This window comes from Lytechinus variegatus, chromosome 4 (assembly GCF_018143015.1).
Source record: "Lytechinus variegatus isolate NC3 chromosome 4, Lvar_3.0, whole genome shotgun sequence".
Lineage (NCBI taxonomy): Eukaryota > Metazoa > Echinodermata > Echinoidea > Temnopleuroida > Toxopneustidae > Lytechinus > Lytechinus variegatus.
Window position 1 is genome coordinate 51,993,615 of NC_054743.1, and position 6,323 is coordinate 51,999,937.

Genomic DNA, 6,323 nt, shown 5'->3' on the forward strand with positions numbered 1-6,323 from the left:
AGTCAAGAATAATCGGCGCCCCCTGGTTCTAGATCGGCGCCAGTCGACTATGGATTGCATGTGCCTGAATCTTACGTAACGTCGGTAAAAATAATCAGTACTACTTGTTTAAATCGGCGCCGGTCAAGACAAATCGGCGCTGCCTTTGTCTTAACCGGCGCCACCTAAATTTAAATCGGCGCCGGTCAAGAATGACCAGCGTCCCCTGATTTCAATAAATAATCGCCGGTAGAATAATAAAGAAGGGCCTATTGCTAACCAAATCTAGATCGGCGCCGCGGTCAAGAATGATCGTTTTGCCCTCCCCCAATAATTCCGCATGTGCAAAAACAATAAGATGGTAATGTTACACAGAAATCAGCAAACGAGATTGAGCTACACAACTCGTTCTTTATTAAAAATCGTGCTCAAATTATCAGATTGGAACATAAAAATTTTCAGCTCGCGCTTCGCGCTCGCATCATTTCTGTAGCAAAACCCCATACTTTTCATGATTAAATAGGTGAATAGAATGTCCCGTTTTTAGTTCTGAACATCAAAAGAACTCCCGCTTCGATTTGCAATAATCTTTTGTTGGATATAATCTTGTTCTTTATTAAAACGTACATTAAACTGTAATGTTTTCAGATCGAAATATCAGAATTTTAAGCTCGCGCTTCGCGTTCGCATTTTTTTAGATACCCATCTTAATCATTGGTACCAAGAATGCTTAGAATATCAAGCTTTCTGGTCAGAATATAAGTAAATTTCAGCTTGCCCTCGGCACTCGCATTATCTGTGTAGTGAGAAATGTATCCTCCTCATGAGTTACTACAAACAGTCCTAAACAGGCACCTTTTTCCTGTTTTCAGGTCAGTATACTTTAAAAATTTCAGCTCGCGCTTCGCGCTCGCATTAATTTGTCGGTGAAATATGTGTCTCTATCTCATGAGTCATGTATATCTATATGATATGTGTCATATATATATATATATATATATATATATATATATATATATATATATATATATATATGCATGTGTGTGTGTGCGTGTGCGTGTTTTGACAGGGTCAGGCATTACCCCTTTTTCTTTTTCAAAATTTTCTTTTATGGCGCCGGTGAAGTGCAAAAATATGTGCGCCGCTCGGCAGTGCGCCCCCCCCCCTTTCGCCAAAAGCTGGATCCGCCTATGCCCCAGGAACAAAAGTGATCCTCCGTGGATAGGTCCATGAGAAAGAAAGAGAAACGTATGTAATAGGGGAAGAAGACATTTTTGTGTTAAAAAAATATAAAAATTCGAGAAAAAAATTGGGTAAAAAATGCTCCATGAGGGTAATTATGTGTCCAATCAACATTGGGCAATTGTATTTATCCAGTGTGATGAAAATTGTGCCCATTCTACTAAAAGTAATTGATGCATATTCTTTAACCTTACCGGAAGATATGCTTCCCACATTGGGAAAAATACTGCCTCAAATTAGTTGGACACATAATTACCCGCGTGCTGGTTAAAATCTTACCCAATATTGTTTACAGTGCAGTGCGTCCCAGAGAAAAAAGAACACCAGAATTCAGTGTACTTTTTACTGAAAAAAATGCGCGGTGGGTGTAATTTTGTGGTTGGATTGACATAATATGTGTGAATTCTTTCTGTAAAACTTGTAAAAAGTAAAAACAAAAAATATTGAAATGATTAGACGAGGCAGGGGAAAATTGACAACCATTATTAAATTGAATTCCCAAAGCTATAGACTCCGGCCCGCATCAGCACGAATTTTGAAAGTTCTTCATTCCGGTTGGTTCTGCTCGATTCCTGCTGATTCCGAATAGGTGTGACGGGGGTATAAAGGACTTTCATTACCTGGCCCGAACAGCATTCCCAGTTAACCTGTAATTGTCTGCTGAATTTGCTTGGGAAAACGAAAATGGTTTGTTTTTAACGATCCGTCGTTTAGGAAGAAATCGAGCATGTTTTCATGCAACTTTTTTCTCGACCATGTGTCAATCGTATTAACGCACAAGGTCTCATAAGAAAGATGATAAATTGGATGTTTTAGTTATGAACTCTTTTTTTTTAATAGATAGCAGTAAAAGTGATAAAACTCACTTAAAATCGTAGTCTACTCGGGCAGATGGAAATTTACTAGCACCTCTTTCTATTGTTCTAACTCAGTCACTCATGCATTATGAACTTTGGGATTGGCTTCAAAAGAAAGAGGGGAAACATATTTCTTTATTAGTGTACATCTCACGAAGCAAGATTATGATAATGATAGGAGAAAATTACACTGAATTCAGGTTTCCTTTTTTCCGGGACGCGCTGTATAATAGTTAACTTATATCAAAGAGAGGCATGAATATAATATCGATGCAGATGTAGATGAGTGAAGACCAAAAGAGGTTTCATTTCTTTTCCTTCTCCCCTTCCTTCTTTCCTTTTCCGAATTCTTTCTTTCTATCTTTCTTTCTATCTACTTCTTCTATTTCTTCTTCTCCCATTTCCTCTTGATCTTCCTTTTTTTTACTTCTTCATTCCGTCGATGTCTGTCTTTCATTATATCTGGTCTGAGCCTCAATTTGTGTAATTTTTGTATGTTTGTATACTTGAATTTACATACTACATTTTTGCATTTTGCCGTCCATGCATCTCATACATGTATTTCGACGCCAATTTGTAAATATATCGAAAAATTAATTAGGAGTAACATGATTTTTTTTACGTTATATCCTACATGTCCTACGTTAACCCATTCTCTCCTAGCTTGTATTGTTCATAAGCAGCTCAAATTGCACACAATCTACCTCGAAGGAGTACGCCCTCTTTGCCATGTTTGCTTTTAATGCAATTCACTTTGTAAATAACACACGCATGGTACACAACACAACCCTAATTCAGAAGAACTATGACCCATGTCAGATACTAATTCACCTTACTTTTTATTTCTGTTGAGTATGATCCTTTGTTATTCCGTATAATAACCATAAGATTTCTATTATTTGTTTTGGTTTTGCCTTAATTTGCTATTATTTATCATTATGTTCATTCTGTTGCCTTTTCTATGATTTGCTTTATTTTTTTTGTTTACCAAATAAAAACTGAAGAAGGACAGGGCCGAAAACTATACTTTTTTTAGTCTATACTTTGCTTCATCCTTGATTCTACCCTACTCTTACATTTTATTACAAAATGAATATATTTTCATTACTTGTTGAAAAATAATTTGCTTTAGTGCCTATGTGTTTCTCACTCCTGTTACTCACATTGGTCCGTGCTTACTTTCGCATTTAGTGAATTGGTAATATACAGTGCGTATCAAAAAAGTTTACACTTAGAAAAAGTCCTGTAAAATCATACATTTGTAATATCCTGAAGATTATTCCACACTTTCACATTGGTACAGATCCATTTAAGCAAATGACAATATAACTGTCGAAAAATATTTCCGCTCGAGTGAGCACAACTTACTTTTGAAAAGTTAGTGAAAATGATTTGCGCAGAACTTTGAAATAGTTATGGGAATAAAAGTAGGCCTTAATCATGAAGAACACATGAAATTTAGCTAGTAAAACTGATTTGAAGATAACTTTTACCTTTTTAAATTGTTTCCTTGCCCAAAACACTTCGAAGAATGCATTGCGCCCCACCCCACTCCCCCACGCACCGAGGGCCATCGTGACGATATTTGCTTCACACTATATAGGCTGTGATTTACATGAAATGGCTTAGGCTTGATTTTCATTTTGTTAATTTTTGTCAAACTTGGGAAAAGTGTGGAGAAACAAGTTTTTAAATGAAAAATGAAATGTAAACCCAATTTAAATGATAAAAACTTAGTAAAAAATTCTGGAGATATCTGATATAAACTTTTGTTCAGATTCAGTTATGTCCTGAGATCCAGCTGGCACAAAAAGGGTAAAGGTTGTGCTCTCTATAAGTTTTGACATTTCGATTTGGGTGGCAAAATTGTTACAAAATGCTTGAATGTATCCATTTTATTTCAATTGACTGAAAGTGCAAGGGAAATGTGTGAGAAATGTTTCGCAGGGTAGGTTTGATTTCGCCCTTTCTCCTGACACGGCGTGAAAACAAGAATTTCTGCGCAAACAGATTTCTGCGAGCTTTACAAAAATGGACAGTGCTCACTCGAATGTAACATTCTATCAAAACTTTTACTTTCATTATATAGATGAAACCCAAACCCAAGATTATATGTGGAAAAATTACCCTCATATTGTATATTTTTAAATTCCCAGGGTTTTTTCAAAGTGTAAACTTTTTTTGATACGCACTGTATATTTGCTCGTCATGAATTCTTAAAAATAGTCCGTAAAATCACCCCATTTCTAATCTGAATATGAAACATTTTCAGTGCTTCGAGTTCGCATTATTTGGTTAATGAAATACGCATGGTCTTAATGAATTCCTACAATTAAGCATTATACATGCAAAATGCCCCTCTTTAAGTCTGAATCTCAAGAATTTTTGGCCGGCGCTTCCCGCTCGCAGCATTTGATTTGTGAGATACGTATCATGTTCATGAATACAATAAATGCAAAAGTACTTCATGCGTAACTCTTCCCCCCAAACAAAAAAAAAAAATCAGCAAGCGCTCAGCGCTCGCATTAGAAAAATAAGATGAAATACGTATGCTCTTCATGAATTCCTTAAAAGAAAAACAGTTCTTAAAATGTTCATGTGTGGGGTCAATATATACAGAAATCTTAGCTGCCCCTTCGCGCTCGCATAGTTAATGACACAGGTACGTATCATGACATAATTTTCTTACATTTCCTCTTTTTAATCTGAATATTAGAATTTTCAGCTCTCGCGTTATTTTGATCAGTGAGATACATATACTTTTAATAGCACAGTCCCTAAGATGTCTATATTAGATCAGTATACCTGGCTATTGAGCGCGCTTCGCGCGCCGACTTAGTGACTGAATGTTTTTGCTAGTGCACCCCCCCCCCCACATGCCATGACCCACGGTACGCCACTGGGTATGTTGAAAGGAATATAAACTGGAAACAAAATTTCTCTCTAAATCTAAGAAGCCAAGTTAAAAGTGATTATCATCATTCCTATTTACCATTAAGTCTAGTCTTACTTCAACCCTTGCCCTTGATTCCGCTAAGGGAGTTGAGCAGGAGGCAAAAAATGTAGATCATGTGACCAAGAAATTTGAAGGTCTACCAAGGGCATCTATATTGGGGACGGATACATAGAAGAGATTGGATTTCCATTCCTCGCAGTGCTAAGGCAGGGCCCTGGGAACAATTTTTCTAAAGGGCTTCCTGATGTAAATTTGACGATCAAAAGGAGAGTTTCACTTTATAACGAAGGTCATTTTGGTCCGGAGCCCTAGACAAGCCCCTCCCCAACAAAAAAGGTAATAATAATGATATTAATAATGAAAGATTAAACAAAATAGAAATAACAGTAAAAAATAATTGAAAAATATAAAATGTAAGTCATTTCGGTCGCGAGAAATTTGACGAGCACACAAAAAAAGATTTTTCATGTACAAAATGTAGGTCATTTTGGTCGCTAGAAGTTTGAAAAGCAAAAAAGGTTTCCATACAGAATGTTAGTAATTTTGGCTACATTATGTTCTTGATTTTGTCACAACGACCAGAATTCCAGGGGTGTTGGCTATATGGAGAATAATACACGTAGCACCCCCGATCGGGGGGGGGGGAGGTTGCCCCCGGGGGTGCCCAGGGCCGTGTGCTATAGTGGATTAACGTGGAGGGTCAATGCTCCAATGAGAGTTTTTGCACCGGTATACGCGGAATGAATCCTACAATGTAGAAAATATATTAAAAATACAAGTCAAATCACATGGACAGTTGGGAGGTTTCTATCGAAAATTGTCGGCGAATCAGAACTGTGGTTTGGTTGCAGACGAAATTTGAAAAAAAATGAAAAAAACGAAAAAATGCACTGTAAAAACTGTGGTGTTAAAACTGACACCAGTTGGTGTTAATAGAGGACCAATCCATAAGGTGTTAAAATTACACCCTATAGATTGAACGTAACACCAAAGAGTGTAAATTAACAACCAAATGTGTTGTATAACACCTATAGGCATGATAGGTGTTAAACTAACACTGTCAATTTAACACCGGTGTAAAATAACTGATGTGGTCCTCTATATACACCGGTTAACACCACAGTTTTTGCTGTGTGTCGTTTGTCCAGAATCCATGACCATTGAGACAAAACTGCCCTCTCGATTCACTGACCCTCGACAATAACTTCATTGTCATGAATGGCATTTGATAAAACATTATCTATGTTCCAGAAAGAGAACCGATAAGGGGAGGGGGGGGGGGCTCTATG